Below are 10,651 nucleotides of genomic sequence, written 5' to 3' on the forward strand. Positions count from 1 at the left end.
GATTCATGAGATTGTCTCCATACCGGTACACATCCATCAGCTCGATACAATTTCAAATGAGACTCGTCCGACCAGGCAACATGCAACCAGTCATCAGCGATCCAATGTCAGTGTTGACGAGCCGAGGCGAGGCGTAAAGCTTTGTGTCGTGCAGTCATCAAGGGTACGCGAGTGCGCCTTCGGCTCCGAAAGCCCGTATCGATGATGTTTCGTTGAATGGTTCGCTCGCTGACACTTGTTGATGGCCCAGCATTGAAATCTGCAGCAGTTTACTGAAGGGTTGTACTTCTGTCGCGTTGAACGATTCTCTTCCGTCGTCGTTGGTCCCTTTCTTACAAGATCTTTTTCTGGCCGCAGCGATGTCGGAGATTTGATGTTTTACCAGATTTCTGGTATCCACGGTAAACTCGTGGAATGGTCGCACGGGAAAATCCCCAATTCATCGCTACCTCGGAGATGCTGTGTCCCATCGTTCATGCTTCGACTATAACACCACCTTCAGACTCACTTAAATCTTGATAACCTGCATTGTAGCAACAGTAACCGATCTAACAACTGCGCCAGACACTTGTCTCATATAGGCGTTGCCGACCGCAGCGCCGTATTCTGCCTGTTTAAATACCTCTGTATTTGAATACGCGCGCCTATTCCAGTTTCTTTGACGCTTCAGTGTATATGTGGTGTACGTTTTTTCCGACATGTCTGGAAAACAGACAGCACACGTATATTTTCTAACAGTTTCAGCAGACACTTGTGTTGCTTGTGGTGTTGCTAGAGTAGAAAGTAAACTTTTGCTGACAAGCGTCTGTTTACGCTTGCTGCAGCGGCCTAATGACGCGTCCTTAACCTACGACGTGCCACAGGGTTAGACTCTACGGTGCCGCTGCCACGTTACTGACTAAACGCGATCCGTCTTGTGGAGCGCGGAAGACAAACGGCTGCACGGCCAGTTATCGCCGCTGACGGCAATGTATCACAGGTGCGCGTCGCTCTCCTAACCTTTTAGTTTTAGTTCCTAGTGCCCGTAGGAAATGCTTCTTCCGAGCTGTCTGGTGATTACTACAACTGACAATCAAAAAGTAGCATATCGTAACGTACTTGTTCTCGCTTAACGATGAGAGTTAAAACCCGTATGTGCTTCTTGTTAAAGTAATTTGAATTTTTCTGTACTTACTACGAAGTATTCCGTAACAGCTGTTGTAGCTTGCCTGTTTTCTTGATGTAGTCGCAGTGGATCGTTCTACTGCATCAAATTGTTTCTCGACTCTTGTCTGGAAGGTATTGCTAATGAGGAACTCATTTGTAAACTCGACGAACATTATGAAGCACACGTTCATGATGCTGTGGCGAGATTTAAATTTTTTCGTCTTAAGAAGCAGCCTGAATAGTCATTGAAACAGCGGGTCACTGAACTCTAAGAGCTAGAAAGGTATTGTACGTTCAGTCATGTTACACTGAACGAGAAATAAATTGCAACACCAAGAACGAGTTGTGCGACATAAACGAAAGTTGGTGGCGTGTTTAAACATCTGAAAGGTGATGTATATTCAGTTTTCGCACCAGTCGCGTAATGGTGGCGCTAGTAGCGGAATTGTGACGATGTAGATGAGGCTTGACTAAAGAACACACTGTAAAGGTCGTGAGCGTTAGTTACATTTGAAATTGGACGTAGTGAGTTGATGTTAGTCAAGAATGCCTTTAAGGGGACAAATACACCATTATCAACACCTTACTGAGTTTGAACGAGGTCGTGTAACAGGGATGCGAGAAGCAGGAAGTTCCTTCTGCAGTATTGCAGAAAGACTTGGCAGGAATGTAGCCACTACATATCACTCCTGGCAACAGTGGCCACGGCAGTGTGCGGTCGCAAGTGACACAACGAACACCGGTGTCAAGCGAGATGTCATTTGAGGGCCAGGTGCATCTGTTGTGTTTCCTGACGAAAGCTGATTCTGTCTCGTAGCCAGTGACGGCCGTGTGTTGCAGTTGAGGGCCTGCAACCGGCCTGTCTCTGAGCTAGAGGCACTGCACCTTCACCTGGAGTTACGGTTGGGGTTGCGATGTCGTATGACAACACGAGCCCTCTTCGTTCTCCCAAGCACCCTGGCTGCAGATTTGTGCGTCAGTCTGATGATTCTGCCTGTTGTGCTGCCATTCGTGAACAGCATTACAGGGGTGGGGGTTCTGACTGGATAACGGCTGCCCACATGTTTGTTGTTGTTGTGGTCTTCAGTCCTGAGACTGGTTTGATGCGGCTCCCCATGCTACTCTATCCTGTGCAAGCTTCTTCATCTCCCAGCAGTACCTACTGCAACCTACATCCTTCTGAATCTGCTTAGTGTATTCATCTCTTGGTCTCCCTCTACGATTTTTACCCTCCACGCTGCCCTCCAATACTAAATTGGTGATCCCTTGATGCCTCAGAACATGTCCTACCAACCGATCCCTTCTTCTGGTCAAGTTGTGCCACAAATTTCTCTTCTCCCCAATCCTATTCAGTACCTCCTCATTAGTTATGTGATCTACCCATCTAATCTTCAGCATTCTTCTGTAGCACCACATTTCGAAAGCTTCTATTCTCTTCTTGTCCAAACTATTTATCGTCCATGTTTCACTTCCATACATGGCTACACTCCATACAAATACTTTCAGAAATGACTTCCTGACACTTAAATCTATACTCGATGTTAACAAATTTCTCTTCTTCAGAAACGCTTTCCTTGCCATTGCCAGTCTACATTTTATATCCTCTCTACTTCGACCATCATCAGTTATTTTGCTCCCCAAAAAGCAAAACTCCTTTACTACTTTAAGTGTCTCATTTCCTAATCTAATTCCCTCAGCATCACCCGACTTAATTGGACTACATTCCATTATCCTTGTTTTGCTTTTGTTGATGTTCATCTTATATCCTCCTTTCAAGACACTGTCCATTCCATTCAACTGCTCTTCCAAGTCCTTTGCTGTCTCTGACAGAATTACAATGTCATCGGCGAACCTCAAAGTTTTTATTTCTTCTCTATGGATTTTAATACCTACTCTGAATTTTTCTTTTGTTTCCTTTACTGCTTGCTCAATATACAGATTGAATAACATCCCACATACCGCTGTTGCAACCCAACATACTCTACAGAATGTCGACGGGTTGCCTAGGCCTCCTCAATCACCTGATCTGTCTCCAATAGAGCACATACGGAGCGTCATCAGGCGACAGACAACTCAAGCATCATCGACAACCAGCATCAGCGCTTCCTGTATTGACCGACCAACCGTAACTGGCACGGAAATCCATCCTACAGACTTCCATCCGACTCTTGTACAGCACAGTGCACGCACGCTTGCATGTTTGCATCCAACAGCCCGGTGGTTGCACCGGTTATTAATGTACCATTTGTCATATTTGCAATGGCTTATCTCACGCTTACATCAGCCTGTGATCTTGCAATGTTAATCACTTAAATATATTACGTAGACAAATGTATTCTCGAAACTTTATAACTCTACATTAATTATTTTTTGGTCCTGCATTTTTTCTAAAAGTGTAAACACAATAACACAAAAAGTGTGTCACACGCACGCATTTACGGTGCTATACTGAAATTGCGAGATCAAGATCTGAAAATAGTTCTGTCAGTTGTGCAATCACAAAATATTGCAAATGCAGCTGACGTAGATTTTGAGACATTTCATAGTGCACAAGGCACTCAGTCTTCAATTCATGCTAATGTTAAAGTGAATGAAAATAGGACTCAGATTAACAGGAGAAGTAAAGGTAAAACCTTTCAGTCATGTGGTACACCAAGTATACATCAGAATAAGTTGAGGAAGACCTGTGCTAAGTGTTTTTCAAATCATTCCCAAAAAAAACTTGTCCTTGTCATGACACAAAGTGTTTCCTTATGGTAGACGATGTCCAGTTGATCTGTTTACAGCACAACCTGGGCAGGCACAAGTCTCACACAGTGCATCAGCGTAGCTTTCAGGGAATTACTGTCATGTCGGCACTGCCATTACCACCAGCGTCAACGAGAAATCAGTTTTCCGTCTTGCGAAAACCTTGTGCTATAGTCCACAGACAGAAAAACAAACTTTTTAATCCAATTATGAGTGGCTCCAAAGAAGATGAAATTTCAATTAGACAAAGGTGCATCTGTTTCCCCCAGTCAATAACTGCATCTATGAACTGGTCAGTAGATCATGGCTACTGAAGCATGGTTCTCTTTTGTTTGCATATAAGAGACAAAAAAATCATAACTTGGCGTGTATTGTGACCAGAAACTTATCGTGACGTTACAGTGTTTCTTTTCATGTACTATGCTCTAGAAAGAGTGTAAACATTTTTGGTTTAGACTCATTTGTTTAACCTGTGCTTACAAGACAATGTGTTAAAAGTGAGTGCTACAGTGCCTCATATCAGTGTTTGAGTTTTGCAATAGGCAGAGCACACTGAAGCAGTTTCAGGAAGAGCTAAAGATTCTGAGGCGCATATTACTGTTAAAGGCAATGGACGATCACGATTTTATTGTGCTCGATCTGTCCCCGATGTTATACATGAGCAGGTTGCTCAGGAACTGCAGCGATGGAAAGACAATGGGATGCCAAAATCCATTTCTGTAAGTCAGTGGGCGTTCTCTTTAGTCATATTAAAAATGCCATCAGAAAGTTTAAATCCGTGTGCTGATTTCAAAACCACAACCTGTCCTGGATTCATTTCCCCTCCCATGACCGGAAGAATTAATGGACAGAGCGGAACAGAGAAAAATCTTTCACAAGACTGGTGTATGTGTGGCATACTTACAGTTACCACTCTGTCAAGCAATATTTTGTCATCTACTCACATCTTGGATTGTTCCAGTTTCAAAGACTTCTGTTTAGAAATGCTTCAGCTCCTACTGTTTTTCTTCTGTTCTGGAACAATTAATAGTGACAGCCCATTCGTTTATAAACTACCTGCATGATATTGTTGTCGTGGGTCCGCAAATAACTTTAATATTAGGACATTTCATAAATGCTAGTGTATTCATATCGCTTATTCGGGTTTGTCAGTGATTAAACATTTTCCAGCACCCCGCAACATCAAGGAGCTACAGGCTGTGGCGGAGCTGCTCACGTGTTACATTAAGTTTATTGCAAACACTGCACAAACAGCTGCTCCGCTGAACCAGCTGCACCGGGAAGGTGTTTCCCTTCTGTGTTCTCAAGAATGACAGAATGCATTTTAGCAGTTAATGGGCGCATTATTAAGTCGCCATTGTCTGCTTCATTTTGACCCAGCTAAGCCTGTTGTGTTAGCTGTGAATGCATGTTTTTACACTATTGGATAGTTCAAATGGTTAAAATGGCTCTGAGCACTATGGAACTTAACATCTATCGTCATCAGTGGTCTAGAATTTAGAACTCCTTAAACCTAACTAACCTAAGGACATCACACAACACCCAGTCATCACGAGGCAGAGAAAATCCCTGACCCTCCCGGGAATCGAACCCAGGAACCCGGGCGCGGGAAGCGAGAACGCTACGGCACGACCACGAGCTGCGGACACACTATTGGAGCTGTGCCCTTCCATACAGTTGGTTCTTCTGACAGACGTGTTGCTTTTGCCTCGAAAACTCTCAACAAAGTGCAATGCGGATACAGACAACGTGAAAAAGAGGTACTCGCCTTTATGTGTGATGTTTCCAAATTCCGCTAACATTTGTGTGATCAGAAGATTGGTTACAGATCATGAGCCTTCCACGGATTCATTCAGTTCTTCCAGTCCGCAGCTCGTGGTCGTGCGGTAGCGTTCTCACTTCCCATGCCCGGGTTCGATTCCCGGCGGGGTCAGGGATTTTCTCTGCCTCGTGATGACTGGGTGTTGTGTGCTGTCCTTAGGTTAGTTAGGTTTAAGTAGTTTTAAGTTCTAGGGGACTGATGACCATAGACGTTAAGTCCCATATTTCACAGAGCTATTTGAAACATTTTTTCAGTACTTCCAAGGCTGGCCCACCACAGGCAGCACAAAAATTGCAACTTCGGGCTCTGTTGTTGTCTAACCATCGATACGAGTTGTCGTTCGGGCCAACTGCATAACATTTTAACGCTACTTGTTGTCTAATTTACAGGTCGGTGCTAACACAGCGTTCGGTTTGTCTGAGGAATCATGTCATCAAGTTGATACTCAAGAGTTTGTAATTCTTAAAAATTTTCCGCTATATTTTCTGCGTATTGTTGGCGCAACTGCTTCTGGACCAGCTCTGTAGGTAGTTTTTCAATACATGCGCCATGAGTGGTCATGTGCTTGAAAGAAATCACCCACTCAACGGTGCGTCGCTACTTTTCGCATTGTCATGCACTAGTAGTACGCTAAGTTCTTCTGCTGCTGCATATAGAGAATGACAATGCCATGATTGTGATACCTCAGTGCCCCCCCCCCCCCCCTTCTCCCCGCCAGGAAGTTTTGTCTTTATCGCATCGATGTCACTGTATCATAGTTCGCGTAAAGCAACTCACCCGACGTCATTGTACTTGTCAGGGCTTGGGCGCCCGGATTGATCAAATGGCTTCTCATAGCAAGTTTTGTACGGAACATCAGTCAGCTCCGCCACAGGTGCGGTTTTGAGTGGCCATGTCCATGTGGGCCATGGCAACGCTCCCAAAATGATTTCGTGGGCCCATTATGGAACACGCTGTGGCTGTTGGCGGTATATGCGTACAGTAAATTTCCTTTTGGTGTCTCTATGACAACCATCAGTACTGTAAGACGATATCGGTTTTCTATATTTTGTCTTGAAAGTATTCCTGGGTCCTTGTCTCAGACTACGGACCACAATTGACATCAGCCAGTTTTCAACTGCGTACACCATGTACTTACGGATCCTTTTCACCCTCAGTCTAACGGTGAAGCTGAACAGTTCGTTCGAAAATTCAAAAGTCACAGGGAGAAACCCTGTTCATACGACACACGGGACGAAGCGTTAACGATTTCTCTTTCCTCCTAGTACTCCTTGCCACGTGACAGGAAGTCACCGGTAGAATTATTACATATTCGTCGTCACAGTATCCTGTACCACATTCTGCGGCCACGTGGAAACAGTTCATTCCGCCGAGTTTCAGGAACAGAACGAAGAGTTCTGTAAAAATTTTGGCGAACTATGCCTGGGAGGACGACGTCATCAAATCAGTATTGGGTGGTTATTTTACGTCATTCAAGGCCGTACAGAGAGGTGCCGATGGTGGTCGATGTCGTGCCGCCGCTGCCGTCGTCGGCAGTCGTTCAGCCTGAGCCGATATCCGTGCAGGCGCCGTCCTCGGACAGGTGACACGTCACCGCTGGAGCTCTGCTTTCAGTCGACCCGATCACAGCGTCTGCGTCACTGGATGCAGTCGTGCATAATATGGCCGGTTTTACGGCCGGTGTTCCCAGTCTCTCGGAAGGCGGGTACCGGGAACTGTCTCCCTGTCTCCTCATCTATGGCTGCATTCAATCGATCACCCCGCCGTCGTCATGGGACACAGCGAAAGTGGCTAGTTGGTTTGTTTGTATAGTAATTTATAGTTATACTTACTGGTATTTAGTTTGTGTGGTGATGTGAAGTGGAACTCGTGATTAGGGAATCTGTTAAACTAATTCGTAAGTAATCTCGTAATTCTTGAAAAGTCATGAGCAATGCATAAATTAATCAGATATACAACATTAGCCAGTGTACTGCAACGATCGTGACGAGAGTACAGGCTGTTGTGTTAAATTTAAGAAAACTGTCCTGTTAGCAACAATACAAACAATCTGACTGCAAGAAAAATATCAAATATAACTACCAAAAATGCCCTGTCCGGAAAGTGTCCCATTGTTGAAATGTTAATTGTATCACACGTAAATTATAAATGCCTATTTATCTGCGCAATGAATAAATGCTGTACTGCGGCTATCATCAAACTACTGTGGCTGTTGTTGATATACTCGTTAAAAAATAAAAATTTAAACCACTACCAACGTGATGTGCAATAGCTGCTTTAAACTATAGAGGAATCCACAAAACTTGTGTGCTAATAAATCTCATTGCTGCAGTGATCATTGCCCATCGAAGTCCTGTTACTGAGAAACTAGGGAAAGCAAAATTATGTATGTGAAACCTGAAATAAAGAGACGAATGCTGATTGACGGGAAAACGATAAAGTAACTGTATTAAAAAAACTTCGTATCACTAAGACAAAATAATTTACCACTTGAAATATTAAAAATTCACTTTACATTAATAGTGGAAAAACCTGAACAAATTCTTTTTTCCTTCTCACAAACACATAATCTATCCATCTTCGAAGGAAAATCAGCAACTCACACATTGTTACGTTATTATAAATATCTACAATTCTGAATCCCTAACCAAATTAATTACTTGGATGTCTCGGCAAATGCGCTATTACAATACCTTTTGATGCCTAAATGAATTTACTATTTACTATTTCCAGCACATGGCACGGCCTAAAGCATCTCACTGCATCACAATATGCAATTCAACTCCTCTCTCTCTCTTCTCTCTCTCTCTTTCTCTCTCTCCAAGACTCTACTTGGATGGATCGGCAAATGCGCTATTACAATACCTTTTGATGCCTAAATGAATTTACTATTTACTATTTCCAGCACATGGCACGGCCTAAAACATCTCACTGCATCACAAGATGCAATTAAACTCCCCCCCCCACCCCTCTCTCTCTCTCTCTCTCTCTCTCTCTTCTCTCTCTCTCTTTCTCTCTCTCCAAGACTCTACTCTACTCACAAGCAAAGGTTCTATTAATAGTCCCTCTTTGGCAGATATGTTGCCTGCTATTACTCAGATGCTATTGAAGCTTTACTTTTCTGCGTGACATCCAAAATATTACCAAAATTACAATGTTCTGTATAAAATAAAACCCCCTCAGCTCATCACAACGAGACTGCTACGCCAGAAGAACAAAGTGAGTGACTGTTAGAAAAGATTTTCATGCAAACATCAGGCCAGCTTTCAAAGTGTCATCACCTCTTACTAAGTTTCCTCTTCTTCCACAGGATAACCACGGCGTTTATGAAAAGACTATGTAACATCAGTATGATCTTATTGAAAAATTGTTTTTGTAATGCCATTTAGCCTGAAGATGAGGTATTCCCTTGAAACATGTAGCAAAATAAATAAGTAATACAACAGTTAACCAAACTTGTTACTGGTAGCGGTAATTTAAAAAAAAAAAACCTTTACGTATTTTTTGAGACAGTCACGGTCGAAAAATAGTCAAAATGACTTCAAAAGAAAATATCAGTTTCGAAGTTTAAAGCAGCCTGCTGATATGGATCGACGACATAGGCTCAGTCGTAGATAAGGAATATAGCAGATATCTGTTAATTTGTATGATACTGAGAAAATGCAGATAGTTTACAAAGGAGACGGCTTAAAAATCACGTTGTCGTCCCATCTTAGAAAATCGCTCAAGCATGTGAGTCCCTTACCGAATAAGACTGGCAGACAACACTGGAACATATAAAAAGAAGAATTGTCAGATGTTTGTTTGACTCTCGCGACAGTGTATCGGAAGCGATAAAAAACGTGAAGTTGCAGACGTTTGAAGAAAGGCACAAATTATCCTGCGAAAGCCTACTTAAAAAGCTTCGAGAACAAATGAAGAATCTGGAGACGTTATTCATCCTGCAAGTAGTGATGCTGGATGAAATATTAGACTAATCGCAGTACGCATAGGGGAACGTAAACAGTCATTCTTCGCGCACCCCATAAACAACTGGAACGGGAAGAAACCTGTTCTGTGGTATCATACTGTGTACCCTCTGCCACATATTTCATAGTGATTTGTCAAGTTTGTATGTAGACGAAGCTGTTGGTCTTAGTCTTTATAACTTGGTCTCGCATGGCAGTAAGTGGTCTTTGATTTGTTCTTGAATAAGATACGAGTCTCTCCACGCTCTTCATTAAGGGAAGAGAACAATCTGCTTCTCAAGCGATCATAAATGCAGGTAATACGCTCTCAGAGTACAGCACTGAAATTCCACGACGATTCGAGCAGCGTGAGACTACAGTAGGGCATGATGGGCATAACATTTTTTGAACGTTTGTGTCTAGTGAGCGATCGCCACCATGTACCACCAGCGCCGCTTCACAGCTCGTAGCCACGAGCTCACTGTATGTTGGGTCGGAAACTACTGAGATCACAAGATAGGTTCTTCTGTAATTTAAAATTATTGTATGCGGTATCGTTGGAGGTAATCATCACAGTACATTTTACAACTCATGGAAAATGTTGTGTTGTTCTGATATGGGCCTGCAAGGTTCGAATAGTTTGCGCTGAAGATGGCCACACAGTGACCGAAATCAATCTGTACGAATGCATGCTTTCGCGGCGATATCCGTTAATAAAACGTTCGCGGGTTTCAAGCCACGTCAAGTGGTCTACTACCCATGAGCTTTCGGCAGAGATCTCCTCTGCCATTGTCAAGTGGATGGCTGTCGTGTGGTTGTCATTGCATGCATTCGATCATAACGTACCTCTACGGGCAGAAGACGTGCCGCGGCATCAAACGCCTGGGAAAGCTGCGCGTTAAGAAGGCTAATTTACTCTGCTCGCTCGCCTTCCCACTACGTTGCCGTGATGAGAAGACGGTTCCACGTTTTGCCATCGTTAACCATC

This window comes from Schistocerca piceifrons, chromosome 7 (assembly GCF_021461385.2).
Source record: "Schistocerca piceifrons isolate TAMUIC-IGC-003096 chromosome 7, iqSchPice1.1, whole genome shotgun sequence".
Lineage (NCBI taxonomy): Eukaryota > Metazoa > Arthropoda > Insecta > Orthoptera > Acrididae > Schistocerca > Schistocerca piceifrons.